This window comes from Opisthocomus hoazin, chromosome 18, assembly GCF_030867145.1.
Source record: "Opisthocomus hoazin isolate bOpiHoa1 chromosome 18, bOpiHoa1.hap1, whole genome shotgun sequence".
NCBI classification, from domain to species: domain Eukaryota; kingdom Metazoa; phylum Chordata; class Aves; order Opisthocomiformes; family Opisthocomidae; genus Opisthocomus; species Opisthocomus hoazin.
In genome coordinates, this window is record NC_134431.1 from 417,511 (window position 1) to 434,558 (window position 17,048).

At 51.6% G+C, this 17,048-nt stretch overlaps 1 protein-coding gene across 5 annotated transcripts in view; it reads left to right on the forward strand.

The window, feature by feature from the left end:
- The first annotated feature begins 4,934 nt into the window (after positions 1–4,934).
- The window catches only part of PHF20 (PHD finger protein 20), a 72,560-nt gene continuing 60,446 nt past the window's right edge, over positions 4,935–17,048 (forward strand). For 3 of the 5 annotated variants that reach the window (XM_075438933.1, XM_075438936.1, XM_075438937.1), the window contains exons 1-2: positions 8,738–8,771; positions 12,568–12,621. The gene's annotated coding sequence lies outside the window, so the exon portion shown is untranslated. Of the gene's footprint in view, positions 5,019–8,737; positions 8,772–12,567; positions 12,622–14,248; positions 14,380–17,048 lie in introns of those variants that run through there. The other 2 variants (XM_075438935.1, XM_075438934.1) reach the window with 2 other exon arrangements.

Genomic DNA, 17,048 nt, shown 5'->3' on the forward strand with positions numbered 1-17,048 from the left:
CTGACGGGGCCAGCTCCATTGCGGTGCTGGGTGCTCTTGCTGGTGCTGTTGAATTTCTGGGTGGTTTAAGTCTCCTCGCAGAGCCTGGCGTGAGCCTTTTGCTGTCGCTGCAGTCGTGTTGTGGGAGTCTGCAAACAAAAATGTCAGAGGCAATTCTCCCAGCGACTGATTGCAGCTGATAGACACCATGTCCTCAGGTCTGCTGTCCACGCTCCACCCCAGGCCCTGAGGAGGCTGGACAGCTGCTGGGGGATCACGGGTGGGTTTTGGACCTCTCAGGCTGAGAGGGAGGAAGGTGGGGCTCAGCTTCAGCAACTGCCTAGTGCTTCACAGCACATGATAACCACGAGGCCACCCGTCCTGCTCACCCGCCAGCACTCCTGGTACAGAAGCTTCTTGTAGTCTCTCCTGCCCTGACAAATGCGAGGGCTCTCCCTCCTCCTGGCCCACCAGAGAGACTGCATTCCTCCCTCAAACCAGAGGTGGCCAGAGGTTGTGCCACCTCCCCAGAAACCCAGGACAGTGCAAGGCTGGTTTCTAGCCTAATCCTCATGTAGGTTTTTAGCTTAGTCCTCATGCCAAGCTTTGCACTAAATCGTCCCTGTGGGAAGACAGGGACCAGAGGAACCGGCGTGCCTGCGTCAGGAGCCCTGCAGTGCTGGAGGGAGGCAGAGACGGGAGGGTCCCTGTCCTGACGCTGCCCCAGCGCGGGTTTGATGTGGGCACAGCAAGGCGCTGGCGCGTTCAGCAGAACCGGCTGGTGGAGACAGCACTGAGCCGGGGCGCTGCCGAGCCGGGCTCGGGCTCCGGCACACCCAGAGACTGACTGTGGGGCAACCAGCAACGCCAAGATGGAGAAAGCTGATCTAGCTGCCGAGTGCTGCTGCTTCTAGAGCTCCTGATGTCCTGTAGCTTTTGTCAACCATGGTTAATAGTGGAGAGAACTGGGTGTGGGTGCAGGCGGCTGGGGAGCCTTCTCAGGCATGAAGAGGGAACAGGGAGAAGCCCGGGCATTCAGAGTGAGGTGGACGACATACGGACCCTGCCGGAGCTGTGCTTCCAAGTGGCCATGCAGGAAAACTTTTAAGACAGATGGAGTCACTCCTGAGCTGGACTTTTCCTTTCAAAGCAGGGGACACCAGCCCGCAAAGGTTTGAACCTGCATCTCCCAGGCGCTGCTCTGGCCCCAGCCTCCACCCGGACCTTCCTCCTCACCATCACAGCCATCCCACTTTGTCTGAAGTGCTTAGTGTTTGCGGTCCTGCAAAGGGAGCTTGTGCCCGAGGACTGTCCCACCTCGGCTGTCGGGGCTGGCTGCTGGCAGGTTCAGGGCCCAAAGCCATGAAGGTATTCAGAAGCCCGAGAGCAAGGCTGGTCTGACAAGCTACTGCCTCTCCCAAAGGAGAACTAGTGGCGTATGTCAGCTCATCTCCTCTCGCAGCCCCGTTTCCTCCATCCTGTCTGTGCCAGATCTGGTCCTCCTTTCAGATCACAAGCAGCAGGGGAGACCGAGTGGGCCGCGGCAGGGATGTGGAGGGCAGGGGGTCAGAGGAGGAGCAGGGCCTTCTCTTTTGAGGGCCGTGAGCTATGGGGTTGTTTCAGCTGCGAGGTGCAACTTCCTCTGAAACAACCCGGCCTTTGTGCCTGCTGGGGAAAAGTGCTGCAACTGCAAACGGTACCCGAACAGGGGGCTGGGGTGGCCCTGCTGTGCATGCGGTTTCTCCTCTCCCAGGGCAGGAAGGGCGCAGGACAGCCAGGTGCTACAGCCGCAGGGCCTGCAGGGTCTCTGTCGCCTGAGGATGAGCAGCTGAAGGGGGCTGCAGCCCCCGCCCGCTCCCAGTTGAATCAGCGGGGGGGTGTCTGGGTGCCTGTCTCTCCCACGCCGCTCCACGGATGGGACCGCATCTGCCCCGGCCAAGGGCACAGGCCGGGTGGCCGTCCTTCCCTGGAGATCCGCAGCTGGTTCCCGGCCGCGCTGGCTGCGCTGCCGACAAAGAAGTGGTGGGAAACCGTCCTGAGGTATAAACTGCCCAGATACGGAAGAGGCACATGGACGGGGCGAGTCCCGTGCCTCCCGCCCTCACGCCTGGGGACCGGGCCTGCAGGTCAGCCCGCGCTGGGGGACAGGAGCCGCTGCCAGCGGGGAGCGGCCCGGCGGGCAGAGCTGCGCGCAGGGAGCTCACCCCGGCCCGCTCGCTGCGGAGGGCAGGAGCTGTCCCGGTCGGTGCGAGCCCCCGCGCCGGGCTGGCCCCACATCATCCCCGCGGGGCCCTGCGTGCCCGCCCGGGGGTCTCCAGCCACCCCAGGCAGACCCGATGCTGACCCCAGGCCTCTCGCTGGGCTCCTCCCGCAGCCGGGGCAGGGGGCGACCCCCGGGCGCGGGTCCCCGGTGCCAGCGGAGGCACTGCTGGAGAGCCAGCCTCGAAGGGCAGGAGCTGGAGCCCCCCTCCTGTTCCCCAGCAAGGCCGCCCCGTCGCAGCCCCTCGCGCCCTGCCTGGGCCAGGCCGGCCTCTCCTGTGCTGCTCCGGGGCCTGACCACCGCCCTTGACCGCAGCCCTGCCTCGTGGCTGTGGGACTCGCACGCTCACTGCTCTGCTCCCGTTCACCGCCAGCCTGCTCGGCTCCGGCTCGCCCGTCCCAGCACAGCATCCCGCTCCCTGACAGCGAGCCCGGCGGTGTTCAGGACACCGCTCATGCTGAGCAGAAACAAAGGCTTTGCAGGTGAGACCAGAACTGCTGTCCAGAGCAGTCCTCCCCGGGCTGCAACGCTTCGTTTGTCCACATTTATTGGTTTCCTTGGTATTTATTGGTTTCCTTGATGTGTGGGAAACGCTGGATCCCAACTGGGACAGCTGAGCCAAGCAGAAGCTCTTGGAGGGGGCTGGGACCTGCCTGAGGCACAGCCGAGGACAGGCAGGGCAGCCCCGGCATTGATGGCGGCTGCCAGTGCAGGAGGAGCACCGCTCCCAGGCAGGGCTGCCGCTCCGTGGGCAGCCAGAACAGGCGGGTACGCCTGACGTCCGGGGGTTCCAATAGCAGCTCCGTGGGCAGCAGGAACGGGGGGGGTACGCCTGATGTCCGGGGGTTCCAATAGCAGCTCCGTGGGCAGCCAGAACAGGGGGGTACGCCTGACGTCCGGGGGTTCCGATGGCGCTGACCATGGCCACTGGCATCGGGTACTGGAGCTGGAGTCCTGGGCAGCGTGCAAGGAGAAACGGATCACAGATTGGCATAGACACGTCCCTGGACTGTTGTGAGCTCTCGGCGGGAACAGCAGAAGAAAGGAATATTTCCCGCGTCTCAAAACCAGTGGGACCTGGAAAGACCCGTTCCTGTGGAGAAGGACGTGGTTTCTGACATGTGCCTGCTCATGGCAGATGTGCTAAGATTCTGTGGTTTTTTACATGGCAAAAACTTCTGAATGAAATATAGTGCTCTCAAAAAAACTAATACACAAACTGGTGTTTTAGTAAAAAAAAAATAATTCCCCAAAACTTTGGAGTTATTTCATTAGCTGCTTTCTGTTTTAATTCTTCCTGCATTTTTTCTCTTGCTTCTAGAAACCTGCAATGTTAAAACTCTCTGTGAGGTTTCCAGGTTAAAAAATAAATCCAAACTGATAACTACATTTTCTGCCACATTTTTTCTCCTGTTGTGGTATTTTTAGCAAGCCACTGTGCTCCCACGAGTTCCCAGAACACAGCTCACAGGCTCTGTCAGAGAAGCATGAACGCCCAGGCTGCTGTACAGCGACGGGGACCACGCTGCTTTCCATCATCCTCTGTGCTCTCCGGGCCCAGCGCTGCCTGTGGCACGGGGCTGATGTCATGGGAGCAGCCGGATTTGTGCAGTGACAGCAGTTCCTGGGGTGATTTGGGAGGAGGAAGACAGGAGAACTGCTTGGACGCGGGGCCAGGCTGTGCCCTCCTCGGGAGCCTGGTGGCACCGGCAGCCCGAGCTCTGCTTCTGCAAGACACCTCGGCCACAGCAGCCACTCTGATCCCGAAACCTGTCAGGCAACAATCACCCACCCGTCTGCGGCCTCTGAGGAGAAAATGATGGATTATCCCAGGAAAACCACCCGAACCAGAAGAGTTTATCCACCCGCAGTGACAAACACTGTCAAATTTGATGTTAAGAACTTCAGCCTGCAAAGATTTTTTGCTCTTCGGCGTCAGTCTGGTTTTGGCTTTAACCTAGCACAGAACTGGAAAAAAAGAAGATGGGATTTGCCCCTGTACAGTTCTGCATCTGCAGAAGCGGCTCCCGGCGGTACCCAAGGCGCCGATGCTGCCCTCAGGCTGGCACTGTCCGGGTGGCTCCCCTGGAGCGCTGTCCCCATGGCCGGGCTGCCCGGACACCGGCCAAGGGGACCAAGCCCAGCCGACGACTGCCGAGATGGTTGGGGGCCGGTGTGCGGGAGCAGCGCCCACAGCCCGGCCACGCAGGGCCGGAGGGGTCAGACTGCCGTCCTCCCCTCTGTCTCACGCTCTTATGGGCCCCGCCGTGCTGAGGCGCCTCACGCTCCCGCCCCCAGAGCCCTCCGCCGCACCGCCAGGCAATGCGCCGGGCCTCGGGCAGCAGGCCTCTCCGCCGCCGGGGCCGGGCACCAGCCTGGAGTGGGGCCCGGCGTGGGCCCCGGCGTGAGGCGCGGCACGGGGGCCACCCGCGGCGGCCGCAGGGGCTGGGCGGGCTCAGGGGAAGGCGCCCCCCCGCGGAGCTACCGGCGCCGCCTCAGGCCGCGCTCCCTCAGCTCCCGCCAGGCCCCGCCCCCCGCCTCGCGCCCCCGCTGCCGCCACGCGGGGAGAGCGCGCCCCCCACCCACGTGCCCGGGCCCCGAAAAGGAGGGGCTCCCTGGCCCCGCCCCTCCACCGGGCCCCGCCCCTCCCTCCCTGGCGGCGCCGCATCGGGGCGGCCATTTTGTGTGGCTGCGCCGTCGGTGTCGCTGGGCTCGGCGCGGAGCGGGGCCCGGGGCGGTTCGGCTCCGCTCGGACCCTCTTTCCCGCGCAGATCCCTCGGTAAGAGCGCGGCGGCGCCTGGGCGGGCCGGGCCGCCTGCCCTGCCCTGCCCCGCGCTGCGGGCCCGCGGCGTGGCGAGGCGAGGCGGGGGGAGGCCGGGCGGGCGGGCGGGCGCGGCTGGCACGCGCCCCCGCGCACAAAGGGCCGGGCCGGGCCGGGCCGGGCCGGGCGGCGCCTCCAGCGCGGGGCCCGCGGGGCCGCTTCCGCCTGGCCGCGGCGCGGGGCGCTGAGGCCGGGGGGCCCGGGCCGGCCCCCGCCCGCCCCCTCCCGCCCTCCCTCCGTCCCGCCGCGCCTCCCCCCGCGCCCGGCGGCCCGCGGAGCCGCGCGGCCGGCGCGGGAAGGTGAGTATGTGCGGGCCGAGGGCCCGGCCGGCGGGGCGGGGCGGGCCGAGCGAGGCGGCGGCGGGGCCGGAGCGCGGGGTGCGCGGCGGCGGCGGCCGGGGCGGTGCGGGGGCCGCGCGGTCCGGGAGCGGCGGGAGCTGCGGGGCTCGGCGGCGCGGGCCCGGTCCCGGCGGGGCTGGTGGCGGGGGGGCCCGGCGGGGCGGCGGCGGCCGCTCCTCGGCTGACCCCGGGGGACGGGGCGGGTTCTGCGGGCGGTGCCTCGGCCTCTTCGTGTCCCGCGAAGTCGGGGGCGTGTCGCCGTCCCGCTGCGCTTGGCCCCTTCCAAAGGTCTCCGAGGGTCGGGGGTGGCGGCGGGTCGCTGCCCCGGCCCGGAGCCGCTGCGCGCCGGCCCCGTGGGACCGGTGGAGCCGGCAGGCACCATGTTCTCCTCCCTGACAGGCCTGGCTGCGGGCGCGGCTTGTTGCCGCTGAAATGGAGCGTTGTACCGGCGGGCGCGGCGTGGCCGCGCGGGCTGTGGGCCCGGCAGGGCTCGGTGAATCCGGGCAGGTTGTCAGTGCAATCTTGGGGAATGGTTACATCTCCTTTACTCACTGAAAATCTTCCTGGTACCGGAGATGTTTCTGCGATCCCAGGCTATTGTTTCTAGCCTAAACCCCTGAAAATAGATCAGGAGGGGTATTTGAACGTCGATGAGTCCACGCTGGATAAAATAAATGTTGTCTTCTTGTGTACAGAATTTTGTATTGTGTGCAGTAGAAGAATAAAACCGAACATTAAATACTGCGCTATGGCTTGAAGTAGTGTTTTGTAGGTGTCTGTACAGCAGCTCGTAACTGAGCGTCTCTGCAGCAGAAATGCTTTTGACCTGGGTTCATTTGCTTTTCTATAATGAGCAAGGATCCTTTCACAGGACCAGTTTCCAAAAAAAGCCAAGTGAGAAGACTTGCAACGAAGATCAGTCATAGTATAATAGTCTCTCTAATTTTTCTGTTACTTTTTTTAGTAGTTCTGGAATTGAAAGTGACTTAGATGAATGCTTATTATTTGACCTAAGTCAGGTTATGGAAGAGTTGAGTTTACATTCTTGCTGATAACTGTGTCCCCTGAATGGAAATAGAATTTTCCTTGCGCAGTCTGAGAGTAAAATTTGCTTGCCTGTAATCCAGAGTAATTAATTAAGGTCAGGTTGGGAATGAGGCTAGAATAGTAATTGCTTGTAACAGTGCTGCCTTGACTGAAGCATAAGAAACATGTAATTAATTCTTACCTTTAATTGAATAAGTTCTCTGAAGGAGCTTTATTTGCTCTTGTAGTTCCTGGATAACCTAGGCAATGATATTGACCTGAATTCTCCCCCTTGGTCCGGAAAAGTGGGTACAATCCCTGGTTTAATTGTAGGGGATGGTCAGTTCTCTGTAACAGCATAATTTATTTCTAACTGCATCTCTAGCAGCTAGGTGTTGTCTGTGGCTGTAACTGGTCAGAGCTTGGCAGGAGCCGACACTGTTGCTGTAGGAAAGCTGTTGTGCCCGTCTGGCACTGCCCAGTGCAGATGTGAGCGCTTGTGCAGCAGTGTTGTGAGCTGAGCAAAAGAATGTACGTGGGGGGAGGATTTATTGTTCAGCCCTATGAGTGGTTGTCATCAGTATTTAAACTGCATTCTTGATGGTTGCCTAATTGCGTGGGTGCAGTGTTTGTTTTTTTTTTTTAAATTGAAGAAAAGAGTTGTATGTACTTTGGACTTAATGGTGCATCAGATTGAGAAGTCTTGCGAAGTGCTTGTAATAGTTCGTTCAACAGTTGAACAAGTCTACTGCGTTCTTTTTTGCTTCAGTTTATTCCTTATGATCTTTATACTTCTGTTCCTTGCTTGCCTACAGGTTTATTTTGACTTCTTGTGCTTCCTGTAGGAAAAGACTTTTTTCAGGTAAGAAATAGTGACTTGAAGCTCCTGGTTTGTCCTTGCTGTCAAAATGCTGATAGCTGTATGGCCTATGTGTTTCAAAAAACCTTTTGGAAGTGGTAGTTTTTCAGTTTTTTGTGGATGCAAGCATCAGACTTAAGTGATCATGCGTGTGCAGGTGTGTAATGTGTCCGTGCTGACTGATGGCCGATGTGTGTGGCAGAAAATAATGCAAGTTGGAATATTGTTTTAAGGCTTGTTAGTTTGTTGATACGCCTTGTGTGGTTGTATGGGCTTGAGAACTTTTGGCCAGCCTTGTTTTGGTATAGCTGGCTGCAGTCTGCCTTATTTTTCTAAGAACTCTGTTTGAGGTAGGTTTATGAAATTGGTTAAGAAGAGTTATAACTGTCTCCATCTGTGCCTTTGGCTGGGTAGCCTGTATTAAAAGAAGGAGGGGAAGCACTACCGCGTTGTGTGAGGTGGGTTTTTTTCAGTATGAAGTTAGCACCAAAGAGCTTTCCTGATCTTGTTGCTGTTGTTAAAAATACTAATTTCAAAACAGGCTGCTTCTTCTGCTCCCTATACTCAGCACTTCTTTCCCAAGGAGATGGAGAATATCCTCCTCTTCCCCAGAATGCTGGAGTCGAGGAAACTGGCTTTAACACCTCTAGGGCTGCGGACGTAGAGCTGAGCATCCTTAGCCTACACCTGTGCATCAGTGGCACAGGGGCAATGCCATTGATAGGCTCTGAGCTAGGGTTTTTAGTTATTCTTAAAGCTGAAGGCTTCGGTTATCGGAGCAGAGATTGCAAGTATACCCGACTTGAGTTGCTTCTCCACTGCAAGTTGCTGATGGCTTTTGTGTTATATGATCCCCTGTATTTCTATCAGTGCTTTGCCTAGGTTGCAGCTCTGTCTTCTCAGTATTGCTGTCATCAGCCTTGCAAGAAGATGCACTGGTGGTTTGGGTTGTGGGGTTTTTTTTAGTTAATTTTCTGTTGTTTTTTTTGCTGCTGTCCCTTCGTCTCTGAGCTGGGGCACAAATCTACAAGCAGCCTTGAAGAGTACCTCTTTCTTTCCTACTTGTAATAAAATGAGGGAGTCGCATGCTTCTTAGCGATGTGGTACATACACAGATGATTTGTCTGTTTGATGCAGTATCTTAAATGAACACATAATTTCTCATGAAAGCTCGTGGCAGTGTAACTTGCAAGATTTCCCTTTATTTGACTGTCATGAAAATATCCTCTGCTTTATCAACAAGTAGGGTAGATTTGGTCCTGTCCAGCCAGGAAGTAACAGAGTAATGAAACTGAGAATACCACATCTAAGTGTCAGAACACTGTATACTGACTGGTTGGAAACAGTGCCAGATGGGATTTTCGGTGGCCAATATTGCAGGTGCTGTAAATTATCTGTGAAAAATATTTCTCAAATTTTTTTTAATGGATGTTTTTACAGATACGCCTCTTCTAAGAGTCCAAAGTCCAAGACCAGTTACTGTTGCAGGTACTGTTAACTAGATAATTTTTGTGCTTTCATACTGGCTCCTTCCATTTTTGGTCATAATCTTCCCCTTGGATAACTAAAATACATGTTAATGCTTGCTTGTAAGAAAAATTCGATTCAACAGTCTGCTGTAAGTTTAGTGTGCTGCTGGAACATGCAGAGCAGCCTCAAAGCTGGGCGCAGGACAGCTGGTCAAACTGAGGAATTCATTGGTCAGCAGACTGACCAACATGTAGCCCTATGTATTAAATTTCTATCTGAGATGTGGACTTCTCTGGAATGCCAAGGTGTTGCTTTCAGAAGGGGTGTAGGTGGTAATACCTCAGAGCCGCTTAACGCTTAAGCGTTTGCACTGACTTTAAAACATTGGCATGGAGTGCAAAATGGCATTAGGCTCGGTAATCTAGGTGGTGTAGGCAAGCAGACAATACGTAGGCAAATGGAAGTCATGTTCTTGGACCCTACCCATTTCTTAAAGGTGTCTTCTTCAAAGAAGAAAACCGTCGTCTTCGCAAAATGGTGACATTGTCACACGAGTTTTGGAGCCCAGGTGTGGTTCCTTTCCTCATCTGTCACGTGAGGCCACTCTCCACCAGTTGGCACCTTGTCCAGGGCTGTTCAAGAGGTTCAACCTTAGGCTGCTGCAACACCACCCTAAACCAAATACTTAAATACGGTCCCACTGTAAGTAGGTTTGTCCAAGCAGTTCTGTGGGTTGTGGGTTTTGCTTCTGAGGGAGTGTAGAACGGCGATGAGAATCAGTCCACTTTTTTTTCCTTTTCCTGACTTCATTTTTATTTGACAGAGGCACTATGAGCCCATTGGTACCCATTAGGCAGGGCGAAAGTGTCTTTTTGAGGCCGGTTACATTTGGTGCGTTTGGCATCAGGAGGTGGTTTTATACAGCTTCAGTTCAGGTAGAAAAACAGGAGAAACTGTATTGGGGTGCCCGGTCTGCAGACCGAACTAGGCTGCTCGGAGCAATTCAGATGGCTGTAGCTTGTTTCTGCCACTCCTCCTGCAGTGCTGGAGAAACTTTTAGTTTATTTCTTGTATGACCAAAATGCAGATCCCTCTGCTGTATGATGAATATAGTGTATCCAACTGAGGATGTCTGCGTTGACAGGAGACAACTGCGTTTGGTCGTCTTGGCTCATGTTTGTTCATGTGGCGAGACGTGCATGGTGCGCTCGTGGGATTTGGGGATTGTGCTGCCATAAGAAACAACACAGCTTGCTTGAGCTGTCTGCAGGTCTTTTAGTTGTTAAACATCTGAGCTCTTGATTTCCTTGACAGAGTTCTTGCTGATGTATTAATTTGCACCTTAAAATACCCTTCACCCTATTCTTCATTAACTAAGAAGATCTAGAACCGTGGAGATGTTTAGAGTGTTGATAGAAGCTTTTTCAGTGAAAGAAGTGTTTCATGTGTCCTCCTCCCCCCCGCCCCCTGCGATTTGTTAGACTGCTTTTTCTGTGGCAATTGGAATTATTTCTAAATGCAAGAAAGGTTTTTTCTGTCTCTCGGAGTAGTTTAAAAGATATTTTTAAATATTCAAAAAGCATCAGCCATGCTTGTTGAGTAAGAGTATATCTGTAGTTTGAGCTTGTTGAAGACTTGTATCTGACCTAGGGTTTTGGTTGTCTTTTTTTAAAGAGCCTGCACTGAAAGATGGCTTGCTAAAGATTGTTAGCTGCCGTGGTATCGTAGCAGAAATCCACCAGTGTGCGTAGGAATTTTATGTTACATTGGGATTGATGACTTCAGTTGTGCATATCCCAATCTGCTGTAATTGTTTTGCTTGCAAAAGAATTTTTATGTACTTCCAAATTTAGAACTCTCAAGCATTTTGACCCTTTGACTCGGATTTGGCAGTTTTCATTTTGTTTGTGGGCTGCTTCTTGTATTTGGTATCTCAGAATTGAAGCTTTCTCTTTTTTTCAGCTGCTCTCCTCAGAGTTAAAGACTGTTTGGGCAATAGGAGTGTAATTGATGCAGTGATGTTTGGGGGGATTTCTCAGTAGTAGTTCTTGTTAAACTCCTGGGAGGAAAAGAGGGTGTTAGATTTGCGGCAGGTGGTTGCATTTAAGTATCTTTGAATGTTTTGAATACGTTTGCTTAAAAGTCTTACCTGCCGAGTAGTGGTTAGATAGAAAAGTGGGGAGAACAGTGAAGAATTTCTGCAACTTGGAATAATGGAGAAAGGGAAAGTTTAAAAAAAAAAAAAAAAGGCAGCTGTAGGGGGTTTGTGTGGCAAGGTTGTGGTAGTGGGGGGGCTACAGGAGGGGCTTCTGTGAGAAGCTGCTGGAAGCTTCCCCCATGTCCAACAGAGCCAGTGCCAGCCGGCTCCAGGACGGACCCGCTGCTGGCCAAGGCCGAGCCCATCAGCGATGGTGGGAGCACCTCTGGGATAACAGAGTTAAGAAGGGGAAAAAAATTACTGTGCAACAGCAGTTGCAGCCAGAGAGGAGTGAGACGATGTGAGAGCAACAGCTCTGCAGACCCCGAGGCCAGTGCAGAAGGAGGGCAGGAGGTGCTCCAGGTGCTGGAGCAGAGGTTGCCTGCAGCCGTGGAGCAGACTGTGGTGGGCCAGGCAGATGCCTGAAGGAAGCTGTGACCCTGTGGGGAGCCTGCGCTGGAGCAGGCTCCTGGCAGGAGCTGTGGACCCGTGGAGAGAGGAGCCCACGCTGGCTCAGGTTTGCTGGCAGGGCTTATGACCCCATGGGGACCCACGCTGGAGCAGTCTGTGCCTGAGGGACTGCACCCCATGGAAGGGACCCACGCTGGGGCAGGGGCAGAGTGTGAGGAGTCCTCCACTGAGGAGGAAGAGACAATGTGTGATGAGCTGACTGCAGCTCCCATTCCCTGCCCCCCTGCACTGCTCGGGGGGAGGAGGTAGTGAATTCGGGAGTCAAGTTGAGCCTGGGAAGAAGGGAGGGGTGGGGGGAAGGTGTTTTAAGATCAGGTTTTATTTCTCATTATCCTACTCTAATTTGATTAGTAATAAATTAAATTATTTTTCCCCAACTTGAGTCTGCTTTGCCTCTGATGGTGATTGCTGAGTGACCTCCCTGTCCTTATCTGGACGCACGAGCTTTTGTTATATTTTCTCTCCGCTGCCAAGCTGAGGAGGGGAACAGTAGAAGAGCAGCTTTGGTGGGCACCTGGTGTCAGCCAGGGTCAATCCACCGCAAAAGCAAAGGAGATAAAGGGGAGCGGGGACACCCAACAGTAGGAACTCTTGCTTTCGTGTTTAGTAATCCATTGACAGAGGTGGTGGACTCGTTGTGATCATCTGTGCTGGATCTTTAGCCTGTCATTTCACCTCGATTCGTACATTCTCAGCGTACCAGGTAAAACTGACTGTAGGCTGTAACTTCCCGTGAGTGCAGCTTGGCCCATAGGGTGGCTTTAACGTGTCAGTGATCTAGTCTGTAAAGGTCTGCAGACAGTACCTTGGCTTTGGAGTTACTTGCATGTGGAAGCAGTTCCACTGTCCACTAGCTGAGTCAGTGGGGTTTTTCTGAAAGATCTGGTGCACCAAAGTAGAGAAATTTGATGTGGATATGCGGAGGGAGTGTCTGTGTGTCTCTAAGAATCTCCCAAGTTTATCTCTAGTTTGGACCACAGCAGCCTGCAGACTCTCTGTATTGAAATATTTTCAGATTAAATTGATGTTCTAGAGGTGTTATTGTGTGTCTGGGATATTGTTGGCTGTAGAGAAAATATTTTTTTGAACTCTTAAGCTAGTTTTAGTCTCAAAACTCACATGACTTATGTTTTTCCTTCCCTGTAGTTGTACAACAGTGTTTGGAATGTTTGCAGCCATATAAACGGGAGTTTCTTCTTGGTGAGTATAAGCATGGATCCTTGGTTTTGTTAATTATAGCTTTTCTTTAAGTTTTTGAAGTTTTGCTTTAAAATTCAGGTTTTTCTTAATTCTTGCAGAGGCACTGTGGATAATATTTCTCTAAATAAAATTTATACATTCTTAAAGACTGCCCATTTTCAGTTGGAGTAAAAAAATGGCAGTTTCATTAAAGTAGACTTTCTGGAATGTTATTTTATTAGTAAAGTCCTGCGTTATTTCATGTGACTTAAACCCTTTTCCCCAAATCTTTTTGCTTGTTCAGTGTTTTAAGAGTGTTTGACTTTTAGTGTGTTACAGGAAGAAAGAAGGGAAGTCAGAACAGCTAAATGAAAAATGATCAAATGATTGAAAAGAATTTTTCTGAGTAACGATTATTTATTTCTTTAATTGCACTTGGTAATTCAAAGAGGTTTTATTATAAAAAAAATACTTTTTTCATTCTGTTGAATTAGACATGTTCACAATTTCTACTTCTGTGTTGGGTCTGTCCCAGTCTCGCCACCCATTTGAATTGACAGCACAGTTACATGGGATGTTGTTGAGAGGGTGAAAACGATGTTCTCAATGTCCTGTGATCTTAGGGAGAGTGTGAGGATCTTGACCTGGGGAGGGTAACGTATGTCTGCTGCTACCTTTTCACTTTTGTCACTGAGTACTTTGAGTAAGTCTTGACCTCTGTCTGAAGAGGGGAGCAAATGCGGATTTTTACTGCTGTCAGTTTTGTTAGTCTGCTTGTAGAAAATGGAGGAAAATTAGGAGTCTGAAATAAAATGTCTTATGCTTTGAGGGAATGTTTCAGTGTTGAGCAATTAGCTGTAAAGTACTGCTGTTATGGAAATTGCAGGTGTCAGTTCAGGATCCAGTTTCAGTGCTGGGGTTGCTCAGTTGGAGAGTTTGCCTGTGCAGTTGTTGATTGAATCTGGGGAAGTGGGTGCTGGTTAAGATCTAGTTGGGGAGCCTACATGGTAAAAATAAGAATTGCATGTGTTTGAAGTGTGTCTTTTGGATAGAAAAAGGGAGATGGTGCAGTATTCCTTGGAACTTGTTGAAATGTTTGATGGTCTTCATGTCCAGTTCAAATATTTCCTGTTTCTGCCTCTGTTGCATTAAAAAGCACTTGACTGAATATCTGAGGCATAGTGCTTTGCAATTCTAGTGCCGAGGACATCATCTGAAACTTCGGGCCGTGTCCTAAAACTTACTGGTCTTGCTGTGAAATGGTATGCGTAAACAAAACATGAGGCCGGGAGCGCAGGGACCCTTAGATGCATGGCTAGTCCAGAAACTGGTTTTGGCTTAATACTTTAACAGGTGTGGGATTTTATTTCTGTTTTTATGTGTAGGGTAAGATGCAGTGAGGAATTCTTCGTGGTAGCCATGCTGCTGTAGGCAAAACCTGGTAGGCAGATTTCTCTTGTCTGCAGGCTGAAAGTCTGTTGTAATCAGCTTCCTAAGTCAGTGCCAAAACATTTTTAAAAGTGGTGTTTAAGTGTTTGAGAGACTTGTACTTAGTTTTCATAAGATGCCATTAGGATTGTACAATACAAATGGTGTCTGTAAATACTGATTGCAGTCTGATATAGCCATTACCTTTTCTCATCTGCAGGTGTGTGTGGTTTCAGCACAGTATGGCTGTGGTCATCCACTTGCAAGGTCTTCCGATTGTGGTGGGGACCATGGACTTCTCTGGACTGGCCATTCCTGATGGGGGAGTGCATATTGTAGGGGGTGAACTGGGTGAGGCTTTCATCATTTTACCACTGACGAAGCTGCGAGGCTTGCTGTCATGTATGCAGCTGATATTAGAGAAAGGTCAAAACTAACTACTGCAGAGCAATAAAAACCTTATGTCTGAAATGTGATTGGACTTGGTCCATGGCAGTTTCAGATCGGGCACGTAGGTATGCTAGCAGTTCTGGAACACTGTCTGGTGCTGGAGTGAATGGCAGAGTTGTCCTCACCTTTGTGGAATTGACTGTAAACCTGTTTTGGCATAGAAACTGCTTATGCTGCTATACACGAAGGAAGGAGAATTTGTGTCTTGTTGCTTGTGTGAGAACCGCATTTCAGATCTTGGGGCTGCCTTTAGTGTCCCAGTTCAGTTAGACCAGGGCTGCATCTGCAGTGACACAGGACAATCTCTTGCTAGTTGCTTTTACTCCCTGGTTTTGCCAGTGCTTTGTATTAACCCACTACTTGTCCCACCCACCATGTAGTCCTGCTGAATCACCAGTGATGTAGAACACCTCACAGGAACTGGACAGCAAGCTCACCATCCAGAATAAAACTTAATACTACTTTGCACGGAAAATGTATATTTATGCAAACAGTCAAAGTTTACTGTTCTCCTTTATCAAGCCAGAGAACTATGATTTTTCATGGAGTTCCTGTTTCTCTGTGCTCCGGAGGGGAAATCCCTGGGTTTGGCACAGGTACACTAAAGAAAGAGGGAGATAAGAGGCTGAATTGTGGGAGTGAATTGCTTTCTTCTGAGCTGCCTAGGAAGTAATGAACTGAGACAGTGCGAAGTCTGGAAGTGGGACTGAGTTAAAGGCAGGGTTTTTGGTGTGATGGTACGTAGGCAATAGTTTAATCATCCTTACTAGTGATTTGGAAAACAATGTTTGCAAAGGTAGTAAGATTTTGAAAAAGACTGCAGTGATTTTGCAGTTTCCAGAGAGAAAACAATAGAGGCTGTTACTACTGAATGAGAAAGTTTGCCAGAACTGCTTGATTTTCTTCTGTGTGATAATATGAAAGATTTCTCCAGCTTCCAGAGGAAACCTGTTCTGTTGGAATGTAGTGATGTGCCAGGTTTGGCGCTCAGCACTGTGACAGAGCTTAAAACCGAAGAGAACAACGAGTACGAGTATGGGTGTGCAGGACCTGCCCTGTTAGCAGAGCTGAAAACTTCTTTTAAAAGACAAAAATCATGATCCCTGAAGGGATCAGTATTAATGTAAACCTGTTCTCCTCTGCGTTGCCCTGGTATAAATGTGCCTTCCTGATTGGTACCTGTGAGTATTGGAATAGCTGAATAGTCTTAAAAGTCAGCATGAGGTAATTTAGCTGTTAACGGGGAGGAAAAGGGTCTCCCTTTTAAAACAACAGAAACGTGTACTTTCAGTGATGTAGATTCGGAAATAGTTTCTGTTGAAAGTAGTGACTTGTCTAAACCCAGAGTATTTGTTCCTGCAGTAGGTCTAATTCCTAGTGGAATAGGAAGTTTTGGAGAAAAGCTGTACAGCTTTGGGTGTGGGCCTGGTGACTACCCCTTATTTTAATTGTGGCCTTGAGTGCAGGAGGAAAATGGATTCCCAGAGTGAAAAGTGAAGTGAAAAGCCTGCGCGTGTTAGTTACCAAGTCAGTACCAATTCATTTTCTGCTGAAGAAAATTTTAGAAGAGGTGTTCTGATGAAGCGTTATTTCCTAGTTGTAGCTGTGACTGTGATTAGTCTGGAGTTGTTTGTTAACCGTCTGTTTTGATGTAGTTTGATGTTTTTAAGTAGCCCTTGCAGGAGAGGACAGAGGCTGAAACGTAAAAGGTCGAAGCAGAGGCAGGCCCCTGTGTTCAGTGAGAAATGAAAGTTCTCAGCGTGGTCAAGGTCATGCTGGTGAGATGTGGATGGGCTGTAGTGTTGCCTGTTGGCCTTGTTTGTGAAGAGCTATGTGATGGCTCCCAGTGGAGGTTGTATTGTATGGCTTCAGCCTTCCTCTAAGGCTGTACATTTCAGGGTAAAGTTCCTGAGATGGAGCAATTTGGCTTGTGCAATGTTCTGCCCAGTGTGTATCTGCTTGAGGGAGCTGAAATTAGCTGCAAATGAAAAAGCCTGCGTGGCAAGGCAGGCTGGGCATAGGGACTGCTGGACCAAGCTAAATCCAGTTGCGGGATGTGAGAGAACCCGAAGCAGCCCAAATTTCATAACTTGGGGGGGAAGAGGAGGGAATACTCTGGGGAGGGAGCAGTGATGCGAGTGTTTTGCACACACGGTTTGTCTCGTTGAACTTCCTGATCAGCTGCCTTGTAACAAGCGTGGCTGGGTTAATGAGGTGCGGGATGTGTGTGCTCTGACGAGTGCCGGTGTTCAGCTGATGCTCACTGTGAAGTGGGCAGAGTGGATTTTTTACAGGATCTGCAACCTCTGTGAATATGGTTAAATGGCTTCCGCTGTTTTTTTCGGATTTCCATTTAGTTGTGATACTGGTAGGTTTTTTTAATATTTGACTGAAACTACAGTAAGGCCTTCCTCACCGAAACTGATGTTTATTTATGGAGCCCTATTGTATGAGATCCTGTTACTGAAGTCAGGAGACGCATACGTTGCTCTTCCAGCCTCACGTAGGTGAGCTGAAATGCCTCCCATTCTTCAGGGTTGCAGCTATTGCCGAAGGGGACCCCTGCAGAG